The sequence below is a fragment of the Procambarus clarkii genome, unplaced genomic scaffold, assembly GCF_040958095.1.
Source record: "Procambarus clarkii isolate CNS0578487 unplaced genomic scaffold, FALCON_Pclarkii_2.0 HiC_scaffold_1474, whole genome shotgun sequence".
NCBI lineage: Eukaryota > Metazoa > Arthropoda > Malacostraca > Decapoda > Cambaridae > Procambarus > Procambarus clarkii.
In genome coordinates, this window is record NW_027190502.1 from 21,689 (window position 1) to 31,562 (window position 9,874).

At 43.0% G+C, this 9,874-nt stretch overlaps 2 non-coding genes across 2 annotated transcripts; both read left to right on the top strand.

The window, feature by feature from the left end:
* The first annotated feature begins 364 nt into the window (after nucleotides 1–364).
* LOC138362226 (5S ribosomal RNA) lies at nucleotides 365–483 on the top strand. Its single transcript, XR_011227506.1, has one exon. It is a non-coding gene; the product is annotated as a 5S ribosomal RNA (ribosomal RNA).
* Nucleotides 484–8,555: 8,072 nt separating this feature from the next.
* On the top strand, nucleotides 8,556–8,674 carry LOC138362228 (5S ribosomal RNA). The gene has a single exon (XR_011227507.1). It is a non-coding gene; the product is annotated as a 5S ribosomal RNA (ribosomal RNA).
* The last annotated feature ends 1,200 nt before the right edge of the window (nucleotides 8,675–9,874 follow it).

Sequence of the window (9,874 nt, forward strand, 5' to 3'; positions counted from 1 at the left end):
ATCTTCTCTAAAATAGAAGCATTTGTTCATGTTCTTTGTAAAAGTATCATAAAGCAGGACAGATGAGACAAATATCATAAAAACTGAAGAGCAGATGAGCACACACATGTATGTATTACAAAAGAAAATCCACAAATTCATTAGAAATTGGCAGGGTAGGCTGAGGAAGTAGGTAGATGTAAAATGTCTGTAAATGGCGAAAGAACATAAACCCAAGACTGAATAAACGATGTTAAATATCCATGCCAAGGAGACAAAAATATGTTAGGATACAATTACCATTAAGACACCACAAGAAGGTCCGTATCCTGCCGTGATGACTAAAAAGAGTTGGTTATTAGCCACAATGTGTAGGCAGTCTCATGCCAACGGCCATACCACGTTGAGAACACCGCTTCTCGTCCGATCAGCGAAGTTAAGCAACGTTGGGTTTGGTTAGTACTTGGATGGGTGACCGCCTGGGAACACCAAATGCTGTTGGCAATAATGTTTTTTGTTTTGTTTTGTTTTGTTTCGTTTGTTTTTGTTTGAATGGCTGCTGGCTGGCTGGCTGGCTGGCTGGCTCCACGGGAAATTCACGGAGTTGTGTGGAATAAGGCCTGGTAAAATGAATTAATATGTATGTCATGTTTAAAACAAACTCGCTTAATATAGTGTGTGAGGCTTTATACAAAAACAAACAACCAAAACAAAACATGTTGTATATATATATATATATATATATATATATATATATATATATATATATATATATATATATATATATATATATATATATATATATATATATAGCTTAATCCGGGTTTGAACTCGCAACTCCAAGAATACGCATCACTTATATACACTTTACCACTGGACCACTGCAGGACACTTGATGCTGAGGTATCAATTTAATGACGTAAATGCCATTTCCACAAATAAATGATAATTTAAAAGTATTTGTATGTACAAATCTTTTCTGTTTAAAAGGCTACAATATCAGTTACTGATATAATTTGTGTTAATGTTTCTATACCCACAGGAAGGCATGTTTTTGCTTATATGTAAGGGGTACGGAGAAGGAATCCACAGACCATCATTCCCCTTCCCCCCCCCCCCCCCTCCCACCTACTACTACCACCACCACCACCACCACCACACCACCACCACCACTACTCACCACTACTCACCACCAATCACCACCAATCACCACACCACCAATCACCACCACCACACCTAACCGAAAACCCCCTAACACATCAACCCTCCCCCCAATCAACAGGCGAAATAATAACCCTCAAATGCCTGCCTGCCTGCCTGCCAGCCAGCCAATACTAACGGTCTTCTCAGAAAGAAAATCTCTTTGTATCTGTATTACTTGATGAAATGTATGATTCTAATAATGAAAATAAATTGTTATGTCGGTTGTATGAGCATAATGACCAATATGCACATGATATGAATGAATTAAATAGTGTAGTTTTAAGTAATTAGGTTGTAGACACATTAAGCGGATATGATATTTGACGCGTCCAGAACTGGTGATTTTTGGTTTAGTTTTAAATGCACCACCACCACCACCATTGCTTCCCCAGAGCCTAATTAAGGACCGGTAAAAGGAGTCAATATGTATGTCATCTATAAAACCAAAGAATGAATAAAAACACACACACACAAACCTACATAATAGTACTAGGAAGATTGTATGGCATAAAAAAAAAAAAAGTACTCCCATTGGGTCGTTTGAACTCGCGACTTCCAAAACACCAGCCACACACCTTACCACCCAGCCACCATAGAGTTGGTATAATTGTGCAACTTTAGTTATAAAACTAAAGTTCTTATTGTCTCAAATCTTATTGTCTGTTCTATGAAAAGGCATGATGTAAATTATGTATTTTTTGAATGATTGAATTGTAGGCACATTAAGCGGATTCGATATTTGATATATCCAGAAAAGGTGATTTCTGTTCAGTTTTAAAATGCATCACCGTTAACGCTAAAGGACTGGTAAAACGACTCGATGTTTGTCATTTTTAAAATAAACACTAAAACTAGGCCCTTAACATATATAATGTTTGAATATAAATTGAATGCATATAAATACAAAGTGGGAGTGGCTGGCTGGCTGGCTGGCTGGCTGGCTGGCTGGCTGGCTGGCTGGCTGGCCTGCCTGCCTGCTGGCTGGCTGGCTGGCTGGCTGGCTGGCTGGCTGGCTGCCTGCCTGCCTGCCTGCCTGCCTGCCTGCCTGCCTGCCTGCCAGCCTGCGCCTGCCTGCCTGCCTGCCTGCCTGCCTGCCTGGCTGGCTGGCTGGCTGGCTGGCTGCCCGCCCGCCCGCCCCCCGCCTGCCCGCCCGCCTGCTTGCCTTGCCTTGCCTGTCCTGTCCTGTTATTGCCTTGCCTTGCCTTGCCTTGCCTTGCCTTGCCTTGCCTTGCCTTGCCTTGCCTTGCCTTGCCCTGCCCTGCCTTGGCTGCAGCTGGCTGGCTGGCCGTAAATCAACTCTTAACAACACCACACCACACCACACCATCACTCATCACCCATCACCCACCACCGGCCCCAGTCTCCCAGCCTCTCTTATATACCCGAGCAGGCCCTTTAAATTATTTGAATTGTTGCACTTCGGCCAATGGCACGATCGCTGCTGCTCAAACATATTCTGGTTCACAAGTATTATAATATATTATATTATATTATATTATATATATATATATATATATATATATATATATATATATATATATATATATATATATATATATATATATATATATTTATTCATGAAACACATTAAAACCTTGATCATTTATTCATTCATTACGTCTAGTGAAGAATTGCTTTTGTTCATTTGTATGATTAAAAATTGATAGAATATGAATTCCTCGCTTAAAGTAAAATATAAAATATATATTGGATTTATATGATTGGTTAATATTCCAAGTGATGCTGAATATCCCCTATAATTTTGTTTTGTTTGTTTGTTATGTACACATTCCAAATGAAATCAATATAAATGTTATTATTAATGTTTGAAAGTTGATTGTCTACTTGAATCTCTCTATTAAAGTGTGTGTGGCTCCGGATGGAGCCTGGTTATGGTATTTGTCGTGGTGGGTGGCAGAAGTGCTTACTTCTTCTCTGTCTTCTTTGGCAAAAGAACTGCCTGAATGTTTGGAAGAACACCTCCCTGTGCAATGGTTACGCCAGACAGAAGTTTGTTGAGTTCTTCGTCGTTGCGGATGGCCAACTGCAAGTGACGTGGGATGATACGGGTCTTCTTGTTGTCACGTGCGGCGTTACCGGCGAGCTCCAGAACTTCGGCAGCGAGGTATTCCATGACGGCTGCCAGGTAGACAGGAGCGCCAGCACCGACGCGTTCGGCGTAGTTGCCTTTACGCAGCAGACGGTGAATTCTGCCCACGGGGAACTGAAGTCCGGCCCTGCTGGAGCGAGACTTTGACTTGCCCTTCACTTTGCCTCCCTTGCCGCGTCCTGACATTGCTGCTGCTGTTGTGGGTTTGTGGTGTTTTATGCCGGCCCGCAGATCGAGCTTCGTGTTATATACCCCGCTCAGGATCAAGGGAGTCCGCCACTGACCAATCAGCGCGCTCCGCCACGCGACCCGCTCTGAGCTGAGTCGCGAGCGGGATATAAAAGGAAAGCTCGACTCGCGCAAAAGTTCATTATTGTATCGCAACGCCAGCCAGCACGAGCATCATCATGCCACCCAAGGCATCTGGAAAGGCTGCCAAGAAGGCCGGAAAGGCCCAGAAGGCCATTGCCAAGGGCGATAAGAAAAAGAAGCGCAGGAGGAAGGAGAGCTACAGCATCTACATCTACAAAGTGCTGAAGCAGGTCCACCCCGACACTGGTATCTCTTCCAAAGCCATGTCGATCATGAACTCGTTCGTGAACGACATCTTCGAGCGCATCGCCGCCGAGGCTTCTCGCCTGGCCCACTACAACAAGCGTTCCACCATTACCAGTCGGGAGATCCAGACGGCTGTAAGGCTCCTGTTGCCCGGAGAACTGGCCAAGCACGCCGTCTCTGAGGGCACTAAGGCCGTCACCAAGTACACCTCCTCCAAGTAAACGGCTTACTTACTGCCCTGTGGTGGTGGCTTGGCCTCAAACCAACAAACTCGGCTCCATTGGAGCCACACTTTAATTTCTAAAGAGATTGTGAGTGTTAGACACCAATACTATTATAACAAAAACCTCTGTCACTGAAAGCAAATAGCTATAAAATGAGAATATTTATGAAACTGTCTGTGTGTGTTTCTCTCTCTCAGTCTCTGTCTGTCTGTCTGTCTGTCTCTGTCTCTGTCTCTGCATGTCTCTCTCTCTCTCTCTCTCTCTCTCTCTCTCTCTCTCTCTCTCTCTCTCTCTCTCTCTCTCTCTCTCTCTCTCTCTCTCTCTCTCTCTCTCAACACACATATAAACACTCGGTATCTTTTTTCTAGAGATTAGAGATTCATTGTTATGTTCCACATTAGGATTACTATGCAGGCCACCCTCTTAAGGTTTGAAAATGTCAAGAAAACGGTTAATTTAAAATGTCATCTCCTAACTTAACAGATTAAGCCAGAGGACCAAAAACAGAATAAAACAGGACAGGACAGTATGTCACTTATACAAGCTGCTTTTATTTCTAGTACAGTATGACAATTTTTTTTTTTTTTTTTTGGAGGGGGGGGGGGAGGATCCTTGGCAGTGCATAAGAATGAAAAGCGACGGCGTTTTGTTTGTAAGAGGACAGGTTGTACTACAAATGACTTGATTTATTGATATCACGTGTACAGTGTATGTATGCCACTAAATTATTGTATTTATTTATTTATTATATGTATAGATGAAGGTTAATTCATATGACTGATGCTAGGAATGTCTGAAATCTCCTTAGAAGGATATTTTGGCCCTGAGAAGGGCCGAGTTTGGTGTATACTAGGGTGGTCGTTTTAGCTTATGCACGCTCTCCACGGATACGGCGAGCAAGCTGAATGTCCTTTGGCATGATGGTGACACGCTTGGCGTGGATGGCACAGAGGTTAGTGTCCTCGAAGAGACCGACCAGGTAAGCCTCGGATGCCTCCTGTAAAGCCATGACGGCAGACGACTGGAAGCGAAGATCGGTCTTGAAGTCCTGGGCAATCTCGCGCACCAGACGCTGGAAGGGAAGTTTCCTGATGAGCAACTCTGTGCTCTTCTGGTAACGACGGATCTCACGCAGGGCGACCGTTCCGGGCCTGTAACGGTGAGGCTTCTTCACGCCCCCTGTGGCAGGAGCAGATTTGCGTGCTGCCTTGGTGGCCAGCTGCTTACGAGGAGCCTTGCCTCCCGTGGACTTGCGAGCAGTCTGCTTGGTGCGAGCCATGGTGAACAACTGTGGTTTGTGATGGCCGGCGCCGAAAAATTTTTGCTTATATACGCCGTCTCGAGGCGCTTGCTCGAGCGCCATTGGCTGCTCGACTCGCCTACGTCACCCCGTTGCCCCTCCCCTCCTTCCTCTGGCTGCAGCCAACAGGCAGCTCACCTCAAACACTATTATCGCTGATTTTGCTCTATTTTTTGGATTTGTGCAAAAGTCATTTCACAGAGACGTGAAACAGACGAGTAGGCAACTGCAGTTTTGAAAGCGTTGTGAGAAAGCCGTGTTTCTGCTCGAGTACAAGCATAAAGTAAGGACAGGCAGGAGTTAGGAGTTGCCATGCTACAAGTACGTCCGCTTGACGGGATATAGTCTGGGGAAATCGTGCCGAAATTTTATTATTCACACAACTTCAACACCATGACTGGACGCGGCAAGGGAGGCAAGGGACTCGGAAAGGGTGGCGCCAAGCGTCATCGTAAGGTGCTACGTGACAACATCCAGGGCATCACCAAGCCCGCTATTCGTCGCTTAGCTCGTCGTGGCGGCGTGAAGCGTATTTCGGGTCTCATCTACGAAGAGACCCGTGGCGTCCTGAAGGTGTTCCTCGAGAACGTCATCCGTGATGCTGTAACCTACACGGAACACGCCAAGAGGAAGACCGTCACTGCCATGGACGTGGTGTACGCTCTGAAGCGCCAGGGTCGTACCCTCTACGGATTCGGCGGATAAGAGCTTGGCTAATCCATCGATTCCACCCACCACCACCTCAAAACGGGACCTAATTAGGTCCCTATACTTTTTTACTGAAGGGCTTAATAGACGATAACATAAATTGTTTTGATATCAGCTAGCACATTGGGTCTTATGAAATCTATTTTTTATCCTCGCATGCTTAAAGGGACTCTGATTGGGGAGGGAGGGGTGGGGGGGGGGGAAGGTTTGTTCCGTTATATACTAGCAGAGCAGGATCATTGGTGGTGGTGGGGGGGGGGGGGGGTGAGGAGAGAGAGAGAGAGAGAGAGATCTTTCCCAACTCTTCCTTTTTACATGAGTGAGCTACCCGTTTTATTCATTTTATCCTTCTCAGAGCTGTTTTGATAGTATCCAAATGATGGTAAATGAAAAGGGAGGACACGAATATCTACCCAGAATTCAGGACTGGCAATCGATATGCATGTTTGAGTGCGAATCTTTTTCTCTCTCAACTTAGGTATACGTTTATGTCGTACCTAAAAGCGAGAACCACACTATTGGGACAAGTATGCAAGGCCCAATTTTCCTAACAAGCACAGTTAATTTTGTTATTTTCGAACATTTCTTTCCAAATTGGTTTATCCAATTAACAGTATTATATTAAGATCATGAATTGCTGGGTTAGGTTAGGTTAGGTTAGCTTAGCTTAGGTTAGGTTAGGTTAGCTTAGCTTAGCTTGGGTTAGCTTAGGTTAGGTTAGGTTAGCTTAGCTTGGGTTAGCATAGGTTAGGTTAGGTTTGATTACATTTCTATGTTAGATTTAACTCAAATTCAAAACAATTGCAGTCATTCGGCTTGTTAGTCAACTTGCCTCTAATAGGGGCAATTTGTCTAACAAGACTATTTAGTTTTGTGTGCATATATATATATATATATATATATATATATATATATATATATATATATATATATATATATATATATATATATATATATATATATATAGCTTCAAGACTCCGAACCAATATAGAAGCATCAAGAGGAAGTGCTTGTGTTATGGGCCAATAGGCCTTCTGCAGTTACTTCCATTCTTATGTTTTTATTCCCATTGGTTCGTGTTTTATCTTGTGTAAATGTCAATCACCTCACCCAAAACTTTGGTACCATATCACCTCACCCATGTATGTGTATATATATATATATATATATATATATATATATATATATATATATATATATATATATATATATATATATATATATATATATATAATATACAGAGTAAATCTACCCCAAAAGTAATGATTTATTTGTCTACAAAACTAAACTCTTTTTGGAATCATATGAGGCCCCTCCACTGAGGGGGGAGGCCTGGATGTTTATTGTCATGTGTATTCATGCTGCTTGCATGTCGTCGTTTATTTTGCCTTTGTTGTTTTCTTGACAGCTTTCTTTGCCTTGGGTGGTTTGGGAGATTTTGAAGCTCTCTTTATTTTGGGCTTTTTGTTCCCAACAACAAGCTGCTGCTGCTGCTTCTTTTTCAAGGCTGTAGGTGGTTTGTTGCTTGTGGCGGCTTTCTTGGGAGTTACCACGGCCTTCTTTGCTGCTGTAGATGGTTTCTTGGTTGTGGTGGCTTTCTTGGGAGTTAGAACGGCCCTCTTCTCTGCTACGGCCAGCTTGAATGATCCACTAGCTCCACTTCCCTTGGTCTGAACAAGAATGCCGTCAGCCACTGCTTTCTTGAGAAATCTTCGGATGTAAATGGCGATCTTGGCAGCCTCGACTTTGTTGTTGGCAACAACGTACTTCTTGATTGCTTGTAGAGACGAGCCCTTACGGTCTTTGAGTGCTGCGACCGCGGCTAGAACCATTTGACTAGTTTTCGGGTGAGCAACCTGGACGCGAGGTTTCCTGGTGGTGGCCACCACAGCAGCAGCAGCCGCAGCCTTCTTGGTAGGCTTTGCTTCTACCATGATGATGATGAGATAACCAAGGTGATGAGAGACGCTCAGACAGTCACGGGGGAATGATGCTGCCGCCGCTTGAGCCGAACCTATTTATGTGCCGGCACGGTACAGAAGCTGCAACCTGGCAACTCGTCCACCAATCACGACGGTTGGTTTTACGGCTCCGAAACCTGGATCCCATATCTTCTCTAAAATAGAAGCATTTGTTCATGTTCTTTGTAAAAGTATCATAAAGCAGGACAGATGAGACAAATATCATAAAAACTGAAGAGCAGATGAGCACACACATGTATGTATTACAAAAGAAAATCCACAAATTCATTAGAAATTGGCAGGGTAGGCTGAGGAAGTAGGTAGATGTAAAATGTCTGTAAATGGCGAAAGAACATAAACCCAAGACTGAATAAACGATGTTAAATATCCATGCCAAGGAGACAAAAATATGTTAGGATACAATTACCATTAAGACACCACAAGAAGGTCCGTATCCTGCCGTGATGACTAAAAAGAGTTGGTTATTAGCCACAATGTGTAGGCAGTCTCATGCCAACGGCCATACCACGTTGAGAACACCGCTTCTCGTCCGATCAGCGAAGTTAAGCAACGTTGGGTTTGGTTAGTACTTGGATGGGTGACCGCCTGGGAACACCAAATGCTGTTGGCAATAATGTTTTTTGTTTTGTTTTGTTTTGTTTCGTTTGTTTTTGTTTGAATGGCTGGCTGGCTGGCTGGCTGGCTGGCTGGCTCCACGGGAAATTCACGGAGTTGTGTGGAATAAGGCCTGGTAAAATGAATTAATATGTATGTCATGTTTAAAACAAACTCGCTTAATATAGTGTGTGAGGCTTTATACAAAAACAAACAACCAAAACAAAACATGTTGTATATATATATATATATATATATATATATATATATATATATATATATATATATATATATTATATATATATATATATATATATATATATATAGCTTAATCCGGGTTTGAACTCGCAACTCCAAGAATACGCATCACTTATATACACTTTACCACTGGACCACTGCAGGACACTTGATGCTGAGGTATCAATTTAATGACGTAAATGCCATTTCCACAAATAAATGATAATTTAAAAGTATTTGTATGTACAAATCTTTTCTGTTTAAAAGGCTACAATATCAGTTACTGATATAATTTGTGTTAATGTTTCTATACCCACAGGAAGGCATGTTTTTGCTTATATGTAAGGGGTACGGAGAAGGAATCCACAGACCATCATTCCCCTTCCCCCCCCCCCCCCCCCCACCTACTACTACCACCACCCACCACCACCACCACCACCACCACCACTACTCACCACTACTCACCACCAATCACCACCAATCACCACCACCACCAATCACCACCACCACACCTAACCGAAAACCCCCTAACACATCAACCCTCCCCCCAATCAACAGGCGAAATAATAACCCTCAAATGCCTGCCTGCCTGCCTGCCAGCCAGCCAATACTAACGGTCTTCTCAGAAAGAAAATCTCTTTGTATCTGTATTACTTGATGAAATGTATGATTCTAATAATGAAAATAAATTGTTATGTCGGTTGTATGAGCATAATGACCAATATGCACATGATATGAATGAATTAAATAGTGTAGTTTTAAGTAATTAGGTTGTAGACACATTAAGCGGATATGATATTTGACGCGTCCAGAACTGGTGATTTTTGGTTTAGTTTTAAATGCACCACCACCACCACCATTGCTTCCCCAGAGCCTAATTAAGGACCGGTAAAAGGAGTCAATATGTATGTCATCTATAAAACCAAAGAATGAATAAAAACACACACACACAAACCTACATAATAGTACTAGGAAGATT